This window comes from Lagenorhynchus albirostris, chromosome 5, assembly GCF_949774975.1.
Source record: "Lagenorhynchus albirostris chromosome 5, mLagAlb1.1, whole genome shotgun sequence".
Taxonomy (NCBI): domain Eukaryota; kingdom Metazoa; phylum Chordata; class Mammalia; order Artiodactyla; family Delphinidae; genus Lagenorhynchus; species Lagenorhynchus albirostris.
The window spans coordinates 144,452,794-144,463,558 of NC_083099.1; the positions used below are offsets into that span (position 1 = coordinate 144,452,794).

General features: G+C 58.4%; 1 long non-coding RNA gene across 1 annotated transcript; it reads left to right on the forward strand.

Moving 5' to 3' along the window:
• Positions 1 to 6,148: 6,148 nt before the first annotated feature.
• LOC132520748 (uncharacterized) lies at positions 6,149 to 9,244 on the forward strand. Its single transcript, XR_009540610.1, has 3 exons — positions 6,149 to 6,410; positions 7,988 to 8,128; positions 9,038 to 9,244. It is a non-coding gene; the product is annotated as an uncharacterized LOC132520748 (long non-coding RNA).
• The last annotated feature ends 1,521 nt before the right edge of the window (positions 9,245 to 10,765 follow it).

Consider the following 10,765-nt stretch of genomic DNA (forward strand, 5'->3'; position numbering starts at 1 on the left):
TCTGGACAAAGGGGCCCTGGGCAGTCTCCCCAGCACTGGCTCCCTGCAGGGCTTCCTGACACCCAGCTAACCCCAGCCACCACCCCGTCGCCACCTTCCCCTCAGGGCACCAGAGGAAGATGGAGCTGCGCACACATGCACACACACAGCAGGAACACACGGGCACTCACCTGCACACACACCCCAAGAACACGTACATGCACAAATACACAAAAAGATGGACGTCTGTGCACACTGGCAGGTGCGGAATCCATTCCTCGAGGACATTGGTGCGTAGGCACGTGCACACACACGTGCACACTCACGCGCACGCACGGCCCCACAAGCCCCAGCAGAGCTTCAGTCTCTGTGAAATCAGGCTTGCCGTGCCCCATCCCCGCCTGCTGCCCGCTGAACGGCCCTGCCCTGGGCTGGGGCTTGGAGGGAGCGGGACCCGAGTGCGACCCGAGATGCTGCCAGGCCGGCAGGACAGAACGTCCCCCAGCCACCAGGGCTCGGCGGGAGGGGCGGCAGGGCTGGAAGGGGGGTCCTGCGCGCTGCCACGCTGCCCTCCATGCGGATCCAACGCCTTCCCGGAGAGGCGGATAACCACGGGGCTGGGAGCGCATTGTTGGAACCGGCCACCAAACCGCAATTCCGCAGCGGAGAGCCGGGCCTGTGTGTTTACAGCAGGCTGGGGCAACGGGAAGAGGCTCTTGTAAACATCGCAGGAAAATTGCAAAATCGAGCTTTCCAGCATCCCAATGTCCATGGGGAGCGAGGGCCCCGGGGGCCGCGCTCTCAGAGGGCAGCGTCTCTGCAGGCCGGCGGTGGGCGCCCTCAGGACCTGGGCCGGGCTGGGGTCATCTGAGGATAAACCCGCCTGCCTCGTGCGACTGGGCTGGTGAAAAGGGATGAAGCACAGCGGGCAGGGATCTGGCCCTTGAGGGAGGGCTGAGCAGCCCCAGCGCCCCTCTAGCCGAGCCCCCTCCTTCAGGCAGCCTCACCCCTCCCTCTGCAAAGGGGCCTGCGGTCTGCAGGCAGCAAGGTGCTTAGGAGAAAGCTTTCTGGTCCTCAGCCTGTGGTGGGCTGAAAACTGCCCCCCGCCCCCCAGTATCCACCTTCAATCCCTGGTCCCGTGACCTTATAGAGTCCTGGCTAAGCAAAGGCCCTCGAGATGCGTTCATCTGGGATTATCCAGGGGGCGCTAAACGCTGTCACCAGGGTCCTCGGGAGGAAGGAGGACGCCCCAGCCCGGGACCCAGGAGCTGCCGAGGCCTCGCCCCACGCAGACAGAGGGCTGCCAGGGACCCACGTCCGTGGTTTGAGCCCCGGTTTGTAGTCTTCGTTGGGGTGACTGGGTCACTGAGCGCCTCTCCCCTCTGGACTGGAGACACACGTTTTGCTCGAATTCTTCTAAACTAAAGGTGACAGCATGAGGGGACGGTCAGGCTGCTCAGAGAAAGGCCCACCTGACTCTTATGTGAGAAAAGTAACTGCTGACCTGTTTTGGTCAGGCCAGCGCCAGAGGAGAGACGGGTGGCGCCAGGACCGACCTCGCGACAACCCCTGACCCCCGTGGACCAGCTTCCTCCCTGACCCCGGGGGGCTGGGCTCAGGACACCCGCCTGGCTGTAAACTCAAGTGCACACCTGGGTCCCTGATCGCAGCCGGCATCACATCCTGCACCTGCTTGTCCCCAGGTGGGGAGCACAGGGTCCTGAAAGGGGAGAGCAACCTGGCCAAACCTGGCTGTGGCCAAAGGGCTGCTCAAGGGGAACCAGCCTCTTCCAGGAAGGTCCGGGCCTCCAGCATTGCCTTGGCTGGAGATGCTGAGCTCTGTCCTGGTGATGGAGCTGCTGCAGGACCACGCATGAGCACGCGAACACACACACACACATATACACACCTGCATGCACCTGCACAGATGCTCACACGCAATCACACACGTTCTCACGCTGACACACAATCACACAAGCCTGCACAGATGTGAACGTGTGCACGCACACCTGTGCATGCACTTGCACACACCTGCACACATCTGCACACGCACACACCTTCAGCGTGTCCGCAGGAGGAGGTGGCTGAGGGGACGTTCCAGGCTGAGTGACAGAACACAGGTGTGCAGGGCGCAGCGGGGCAGGCGGGGCAGCCCGTGCTCCATCTGCTTCAGATGCTGAAAGTGGCCAGACCACCGGCTTCCAGGGTGTGTCGGCGCAGGTGGAGCTGGCTGAGTGCCCTGGGGTGAGAGACGGGGTCCCGCGCAGGATGAGGACCCCCCCACACCGGGGAGCCCCCTTCCTGTCTGCTCCTGACCCCCGCTTTGTGGCCCAGCACCCTGGCCTTTCCCAGAGCCAGCAGGACAAGACTAAACAACCTTGTCCACTTCTCATTTCCTGAAAAATCCTTTCTGCCAAAATAAATAGATGTCTGTCAGCTGCTCAGTCGGCCACAGAAGCCCTGGTCCACCCCAGAGACAGAGGCAAACAACGAAACGATGGAAGAGCAGGGTGACACCTCGCGGGCCGCGGCTCCTCTGAGACTTGCTTCCGACCATGGAGCAGGTAGGAGTCGGCCCCCCAAGCCCTGGAGGCAAGAAGCATCAGATCAAGCAGAGGGGTTCCTTCCGGGGCTGCAAGGTGCCCCAGGAGGCTTAGAGTCTCCAGGAAACTTGGCGGGAAGGCTTTGCACCAGCCCATCTGAACGAGCCCAGCCTCAGGCTGCAGACCCTATCAGAGGCCCTGCGCACCCACTCCTCCAACCCCCGGTGGGACCGGGAACAGAGCAAGGGTCCTGCCCCCAAGGATACTGGTGCTCCTAACTGATCTGCAGCTCTGGGTCCCGTCCAGATTGGGGGCTTCCCCCGTCAGCTCAGAGCACTGGCCGCAGTACTCCCCCCAAAGACCACTCTGCAAGGTCCCCTTGCTGGCTCGTTCCTGTCAGGGAGGGTGGCGGTCAGGACAGCAGAGGACTTTGCTCCACAGCCCAGGACTCCAACTACAGAGATATCAGCTCTCCCAATACTGATTCATACATTAAAAGCAATAATTCCCCCACACCTTAGCCAAATTCCCCCCAATTTTTGATGGAACCCGACAATTAGAGACACTAAGTGTATGCATAAGAAGAACCAAGACAGTTCTGAAAAGTAACGAGGAAGGCAACTCAATACTGAAGGGGAAGAACGAAGTTGGAGGAGTGACAGTATCTGACTTCAAGACCTACTCCAAAGCTATGGTAATCAAGACAGTGTGGCATTGGGGGAGAGACGGACAAATAGAGCAGTGGAGCAGAGCAGAGAGCCCTGCACGGATAGAGTCACCTGATCCTTGACAAAGGAGCAAAGGCAAAACCAAGAAGCAAAGGCAGACTTTTCAACCAATGGCGCTGGAACCACCAGAAGTCACTATATCTAGACTCACACCTTACGTCCTTCACAGAAATCAACTCACAGCGGATCACAGACCTAAATGTAAAATGCAAAACTATGAATCTCCTAGAAGATAACATGGGAGAAACTCTTGATGACCTTGGATTTGGCAATGACTTTTTAGATACAACACCATAGGGATAATTAATGAAAGAATTGACAAGTGGGACCTCCTTAAAATGAAAAACTGCTGTTCTCCAAAAGACACTGTTAAGAGAATGAGAAGACAAACCACAGACTGGGAGAAAAACTTTGCAAAACGTGTATCAGATACAGGACTGTTACCCCAAATATACTAAGAACACTTGAAACTCAACAATGAGATTAACAAAATGGACGAAAGACATGAACAGACATATCAGCAGAGAAGATACACACATGCCTAATCAGCGTATGGAAAGGCGCCCCACATCAGCAGTCATCAGGGAAACGAAACCAAATTAAATTAAAACAATGATAAGTTACCACTACACACCTCTTAGGACGTCCAGAACACAGACAACATCAAATGCTGGAGAGGCTGTGGAGCAACAGGAACCCTCATCCCTGCTGGTGGGGACGCAGAATGGTGCAGCCGCTTTGGAAGACAGTTTGGTGGTTTCCTATAAACCTAAACACACTCAGTATAGAATTCAGCAATCGTGCCCCATGGTATTTATCCCAAAGAGTCGAAAGCTATGTTCATACACAAGGATATTTACAGCAGCTTTATTCACAATTCTCAAAGCTAGGAGCCAACCAAGATGTCTTTCAGTAGGTAAATGGGTAAATAAACTGTGGTCCATCCCGACAATGAAATATTATTCAGTGCTAAAAAGAAATGAGTTATCAGGCCATGAAAAGACGTGGAGAAAACTTGAATGTATATTATTAAGTGAAACAAGCCAATCTGCAAAGGCTACACACTATATGATTTCATTCTATGACTTTCTGGAAAAGGCGTATCTATGAGACAGTGAAAAGGTCAGGGGCTGCCACAGGGCTGGGGGGGGAGGGATGCACAGGTGGGGTGCAGGGTATTTTTAGGGCAGTGAAACTGTCCTGTGGGATCCCATAAGGGTAGATACATGTCATTGTACACTTGTCAAAACCCACAGAATGTACAACACCCTGCACTGTTGGTGGGAATGTGAATTGCTACAGCCACTATGGAGAACAGTATGGAGGTTCCTTAAAAAACTACAAATAGAACTACCATACGACCCAGCAATCCCACTACTGGGCATATACCCTGAGAAAACCATAATTCAAAAAGAGTCATGTACCAAAATGCTCATTGCAGCTCTATTTACAATAGCCAGGAGATGGAAGCAACCTAAGTGTCCATCATCGGATGAATGGATAAAGAAGATGTGGCACATATATACAGTGGAATATTACTCAGCCGCAAAAAGAAACGAAATTGAGTTATTTGTAGTGAGGTGGATGGACCTAGAGTCTGTCATACAGAGCGAAGTAAGTCAGAAAGAGAAAAACAAATACCGTACGCTAACACATATATATGGAATTTAAAAAAAAAATGGTACTGATGAACCTAGTGGCAAGACAGGAATAAAGACATAGACATAGAGAAGGGACTTGAGGACACAGTGGGTGGGGAAGGGGAAGCTGGTGCGAAGTGAGAGTAGCATCCACATATATACACTACCGAATGTAAAAGAGATAGCTAGTGGGAAGCAGCTGCATAGCACAGGGAGATCGGCTCGGTGCTTTGTGACCACCAGAGGGGTGGGATAGGGAGGGTGGGAGGGAGACCCAAGAGGGAGGAGATATGGGGATATATGTATGCATAGAGCTGATTCACTTTGTTATACAGCAGAAACTAACACAGCATTGTGAAGCAATTATACTCCAATAAAGGTGTATAAAATAAAATAAAATAAAAAGTCATTGCCATAAAAATAAAGAGTGAACCTGATGTAAACTAAGGACTCTGAGTGGTTACGATGTGTCGATATAAGTTCATTGACTGTAAACACTGCACTCTGGTGGGGGACATTGATAATTGGGTAAACTATGTGGGTGTGGGAGCTCGAAGTCTATGGAGAACCTCCAGACCTTCTGCACAATTTTGCAGTGAACCTAAAACTTCCCTGAAAGCCTATTTAAAAAAAAAAACCCCAAAACAACAACAACAAACCAACTAAGAAGAGGAAGTTGTCTTAATAGACATCTGGACACACAAGAAAACCAGAGTAAATAAACAGGGACTTTTGGTTACAGGAATAAAGAAATAACTCGATGGGACAGAACCGAGGACGCAGAAGAAGTTTCCTGCATCTGTGGGAATTCTGTACACGGGGGGAGGGACATCTCAAATAAGGAGAGAGGATGGAAGAATGGAATAATTATATGTGGAGTCAGACCATCCTCACATCACTCAAAAAATATGTGAAACCAATGACGTGAGCAGCAGAAGGGAACTGGGAAGAGCCGGGTTTTGACCCTGGAGTAGGAACAGCTCCCCAAGCCGGGACACACCCACACAGGCCAGGAAGGAGCAGAAGGGTGAACCGGAGGACAGCAGAGGTTGCATTTTTATGAAAAAAGACCCCATAAACAAAGCAAAAGGTAGGTGACAGACGGGATGATTGTCAACACTAAGGACGCCTCAACCTCATGGAAACGAGGGGAAATGTCAGCAAAGAGGAAAAGTGTGACCACCTGAAGCTGTGGCAGGCGCGGGTGCTGGCGGCCGGGTGGCCCCGTGGTTTCCAGCCGTGACTGCGGCCTCGGGGCCTCCTCTCTCTCGGTATCCGGAGCCACGGGGGCAGTGAAGACGTCCATCTTTGTGCCCACATTCTCCATGCAGCCCCTCTGCCCTGCCCTGTCCTTTGATTCTCAGTGTGAAGCCAGCTGTTCTTGGATCCAGACACAGAAGTGGAGCTCCTGTATCCACGCCCTCGGGCTGCGCTGAGAGGCCGCCGCACCCCTGGGTGCAGCTAGAAATGCAACATGGGGAGCAGGCGGGGCTGGCACTCCCGCTGGGATGCGCCCTCAGGTCTGCCAAGCTCGGAGAAGGCGGGCTGGGGAAAGAGCCGGCATGGGCGTGCGTGGGCGTCCCTGCGCCGAGGCGGCAGTGCCGCTGGACGCTTCCCGGGTGTCCATCCTTGGGCGCGCGGGCCCCAGCTCTCTGTCAAGAGCAGAGTCTGGCTCAGCAGATCGGGGTGGGACCCCAGGTGCTGCGTTTCTACCCAGCCCCAGGGAGGCCCAGGCTCCCTCGAGGGGACCGCCCCCCCGTTGTTGCTGCTGCCTTATATACCCACCACCAGAGGGACGCGCAGAAGACGAAACGTCGGGGGCGGGTGCGCGTGCTCACCGGGAGAAGCTCTCTTCTCTTACTTGGCACCTGAGGACCTAGTTTGGGAAAGCATCCCGGGGGGAGGGGGGGAGGACAGGCCCCCTGCCCGCGGGTCACGGCCATGAAAAAGCAGCTCCTGTCCCACTCGTGTGGCTTGGCTTCAGTTCAAGGGGACCTGCTGTAGCCCGGACGCTGCCACCCTGAGCCTTTGATAGCGCTATCCGCCTCCAGATGGGACCTGGGGTGGCCGCTGTGTCCCCACCCCCATCTCTCGGGTCCCCCAGCTGCGGAGGAAATGGACGCATTGAGACGGAGGCCAAGCCCAGCCCTTCAGATCAGGCTGAGGGCGCCCAGGGTGGGGCTGGGGCCATGGTCACCAGACCCTTGTTTCAGGCTGGCCCGGAGAGAAACCCACCAGAGGGGGCATGTCCTGGTGGGGGCCAGGGGACTCCCCACAGCCTCCGAGGCAGCCCACTGCCCGTGGGTGCTTCCAGGGGCCGGTTCTGGAGGCTCGCCGCCCAGGGCGGGGCCCCTGCGGACAGTCCCCTGGGGGCCACAGTGCCCCTTCCCGCTTCAGAAGCTCCCAGGCCCCTGCGTGAAGCGGAACATTTCCCAGGTTTGGGTGGCGGCCGCTGCTGCCCTCACCCCCGGGCTTCAGGCCTCCTCTCGAGGGGCCTCCCGCTCCCTGCTGCCCATAATCTCCCATCACCCACACCCCGAGCCCCTTCCCAAGTCCAGGCTGCCCACCTCTCTCTGGAGCAAGCTTCCTGCCCCCTGCAGCGGCCTCTGGCCTGGGCTGGCATCATCCGGGTCGCCCCGGGCTCTTGGGGACGCGGGACGGCATCTCCGAGCGGCCGGCACCAGCCTGCGACCAGCTCTTATCCAGCTCCCAGGACGCTGGGCCCCCACGTGGCCCAGCCCCTCACCCAGATCCCTGCCCACAGTGGCGGCCTGGCGGGCTTTGCCTGGAGGCGTTGGTCCCCAGGTGCCCACACCCAAGGCACGTCCCACAGAGGGGCCTGGGCCACCCTCTGGCCTGCTGGGGCATCACCTGGTGGGCGCCTCCGTCCCCCCACCCCAGACCACAACCATCCTCCCTGACTCACAGCTGGCCCAGGCCCCCTACAGAAGAGTGGGGGGCCGGGCGCAGAGGGGGACCAAGCTGGGGGCAGGCGCAGGGCTGCCGCCCCTCCCTGGAGACCACTGCTATCTAATGGGGGGACCCCTTCCACCACACACCTGCCCAGAAACACTGCGTTCCCTTGGGTCTCGTTCAGGGATGCCAGAGCCCTGGGGCCCAGGGAGCCTCTCAGCCCCTCCTTCGGTCACCGTGGCCTCCAAGTGGCCACCAGCTGCTGACCTCCACCAATGGCGTGCAGGGCCTGAGCTCTCCGAGGGAGCCCCGCCTCAGGGCAGATGTGAGCACAGGGATCTGGATGGCTTGGACGGGAGGAGAGGCCCCTTCTGGGCTCTGGGTTGAGGCCTGGGTCTGCCTTGGGGGTTTCAGAGGAGGGGAGGAGGGTCCCCTCCAGCCCCACCCCAGCCCCTCCTACCCTCACCCCTGTGCCCCTCAAGCCTCACCTTTGCCCACCCCCCCGGCTCCTGCCCAGTATAACCTGTGCTCTGGGACCCCCTCAGGGTCTGTGTGCGCCCTGACACTTCTCCAAGGCTGGGCTCCGGGATTTGGGGTCCCTCCTATCCTGAGGTAGAGTCACTGCCCCCCTGTCCCGAATGGCCAGTGGCCAGCTGGACAGGAAGTGGCCCGACGTCCTGCAGATCCCGGGCACTGGGCGGCCTTCCTTGGGTGGGAGGGCAAGCGGGGCTGTCGATGACTCGTTTCTGAGTCAGGCCAGGGTCAGAGGGCACCAGACGGCTGGCCTTTCATGGGCACAGAAGACAGGGAGGGGCACCAGGGCTTGAGCGGGAGGGGTGGCGTCAGGGCAGGGGGAGGGTGTGAGTGTGTGTGAGTGAACACCAGCATGTTCAAGCCTGTGTTGGTGCAAATGTGAGTGTGAGCGTGTGTGCAGGTGGAAACAGGTAGACAGACAGGACGTGGGTTTGAGTCTTTTATGTGACAAAGCCCTTCGAGGTGTCAGATCTGAAAACTCGAGACCCCAGCCCGCCGGGGGTCCCTCACCGGGGTTCCTGGGCGGGACCCGGGGTTTGTGACACTGGACGCGCGAACGTGGCGGTGGCTTCTGGACGCAGCTGGACACTGCTATCTAGTGCCCCGGTGGGGAAGCACACACCGCGAGATGTGCCGAGGCTGTGTGTCAACACGACTGCTTTATAATCCTTTGTGTTTGGTTTTATGCATTTTAAAACAGCGTTCTGAGAGCAAACACGCTTCTCCAGACGGCCAGAGGGACCATGGCTCGGAAGAGGCTCAGAGGCCCTGGTCTGGCCCCGTCTGCACCAAGCAGTGCCCGGTGGGCAGTGACCGGCCCAGGCGGGGCCGGGACAATAGCCCACGTCTGCATCTGCGGGCCTGCGGCGCCTGCCCCCCTCTCCCCTCCCTCCCCTCCCTCCCCGCGGCCCCCAGGAGGAAAAGCCAGTCTGCGCTGGACCAGCCTCTGGTCTGGCCTCCCCAGCACTCTCCTTGGGACCCTGGCGCCAGCCCGTCCAAAGGCCAAGCCAGGAGGCTATTCTGGGAGCTGTGAGGAGGCCCCGGGAGCTCCTTATAAGGCCGCCTGTTGCTGTCTGAGCCCGAGGTCTGCTCTGCACCCTGCCTGCGTCCGGGCCTGACGGCTGCGGAGTCCTCCCTGCCCTTACCCACTTGACCCGGGCGTCCAAATTCCCTCCTGTCTCCAATGACGCTCTCCTGAGGTTTAAATGAAATTTAACCAACATCTGCCCCTTGGGGGCCCTCAGGAGAGAAGTGGGGAGCAGAGCCCCCAGCTGGCCAGGCTGGTCCCCCACATCCTCATGTGAAGCGCCTGGCCCTAGCTGAGTCACCGGCATTTGCAGACTCAGCCGTAGAAGCCGCTGGTTCCGGCTTATTTTTAGAATCTCTTTACCGGAACACCTGGGTTGGGCCCACATAATACATGTATCTCAGCGGTTCAAAAACATAACTTGATGGCCAGGCATTCACCGGGGAGACAATGCCCAGTGAGTGAGCCTGGCGAGGTGCTTCCTGAGATGTGTGCGTTCCCCTTGCCCGCTGTGCAGGGCCGGGGCCCAGCTTGTCTGGATGTGTCCCCAGGAGGACATGCCGGAACCGGGTCACCCCATCATTTCTGCTCTTCTTTTCAAAGGGGGCCGGGAAAAACACGGCGCTAGAAACGTGAGACCAGGACCAGGTTGTAAGGTCTTCCCAGAGAGGGTTTATGGCTGGAGCCCGGCCCCGGCCTTGAGCCTGGTGCCCGTGGCGCTCTGCTGGCTCTGGGTGTCCAATGTGCAAACAACACGAGGAATGCGCGCGTGAGCGGCAGGTTGTCGTCGGGGCCCCGCATGGCGGGCAGAGGTGGCTCTCACACCAGCCGTGCCCAGGCGGCCGTGCAGCCATGCCCAGCATGGTCCTGTGATGGCAGCTGCCCAGGCGTGTGGCAGGCCCGGGGCCCGGGTGAGGCAAGCACGCGAGGTGCTTCCCAAGTGTGTCCACAGGGTGAACGAGGCCGGCCTTGCTAGGAAGTCCCCAGGAGCAGTAGGTGACAGGGACCGGTTGGCCCCTCCCCTCGTCCCCAGTTTGAGGCTGAGCCCTCTGGACCTCGCCAGGCGGCCCCTGGCATCACCAGGAGCCCCTTAGAGACGCGGCTCAGCCCTGGCAGCACCTGCTCTCTGGGCTCTGCCAGCTGACTGGCTTGGCGGGGCAGGGTCCCCCAGAGGCCAGGCTCTGAGACAGCTCCCTCACGGGACTCAGGCCACGGCGGCTGTCGGGTGTGGGCTCGGCCCAGGCTGCAGGGCCGACGCACCCACGCGAGGCCACTCCACGTGATTCCTCTTCTCCCAGCACGTGGCTGGGCCTCAGAGCTGGTGTCCTAGGAGACCCAGGTGGACGCCCACGACTCCACACGGTGTGAGCTTGGGAGCCCCCAGCCCCCTGCACACACCCC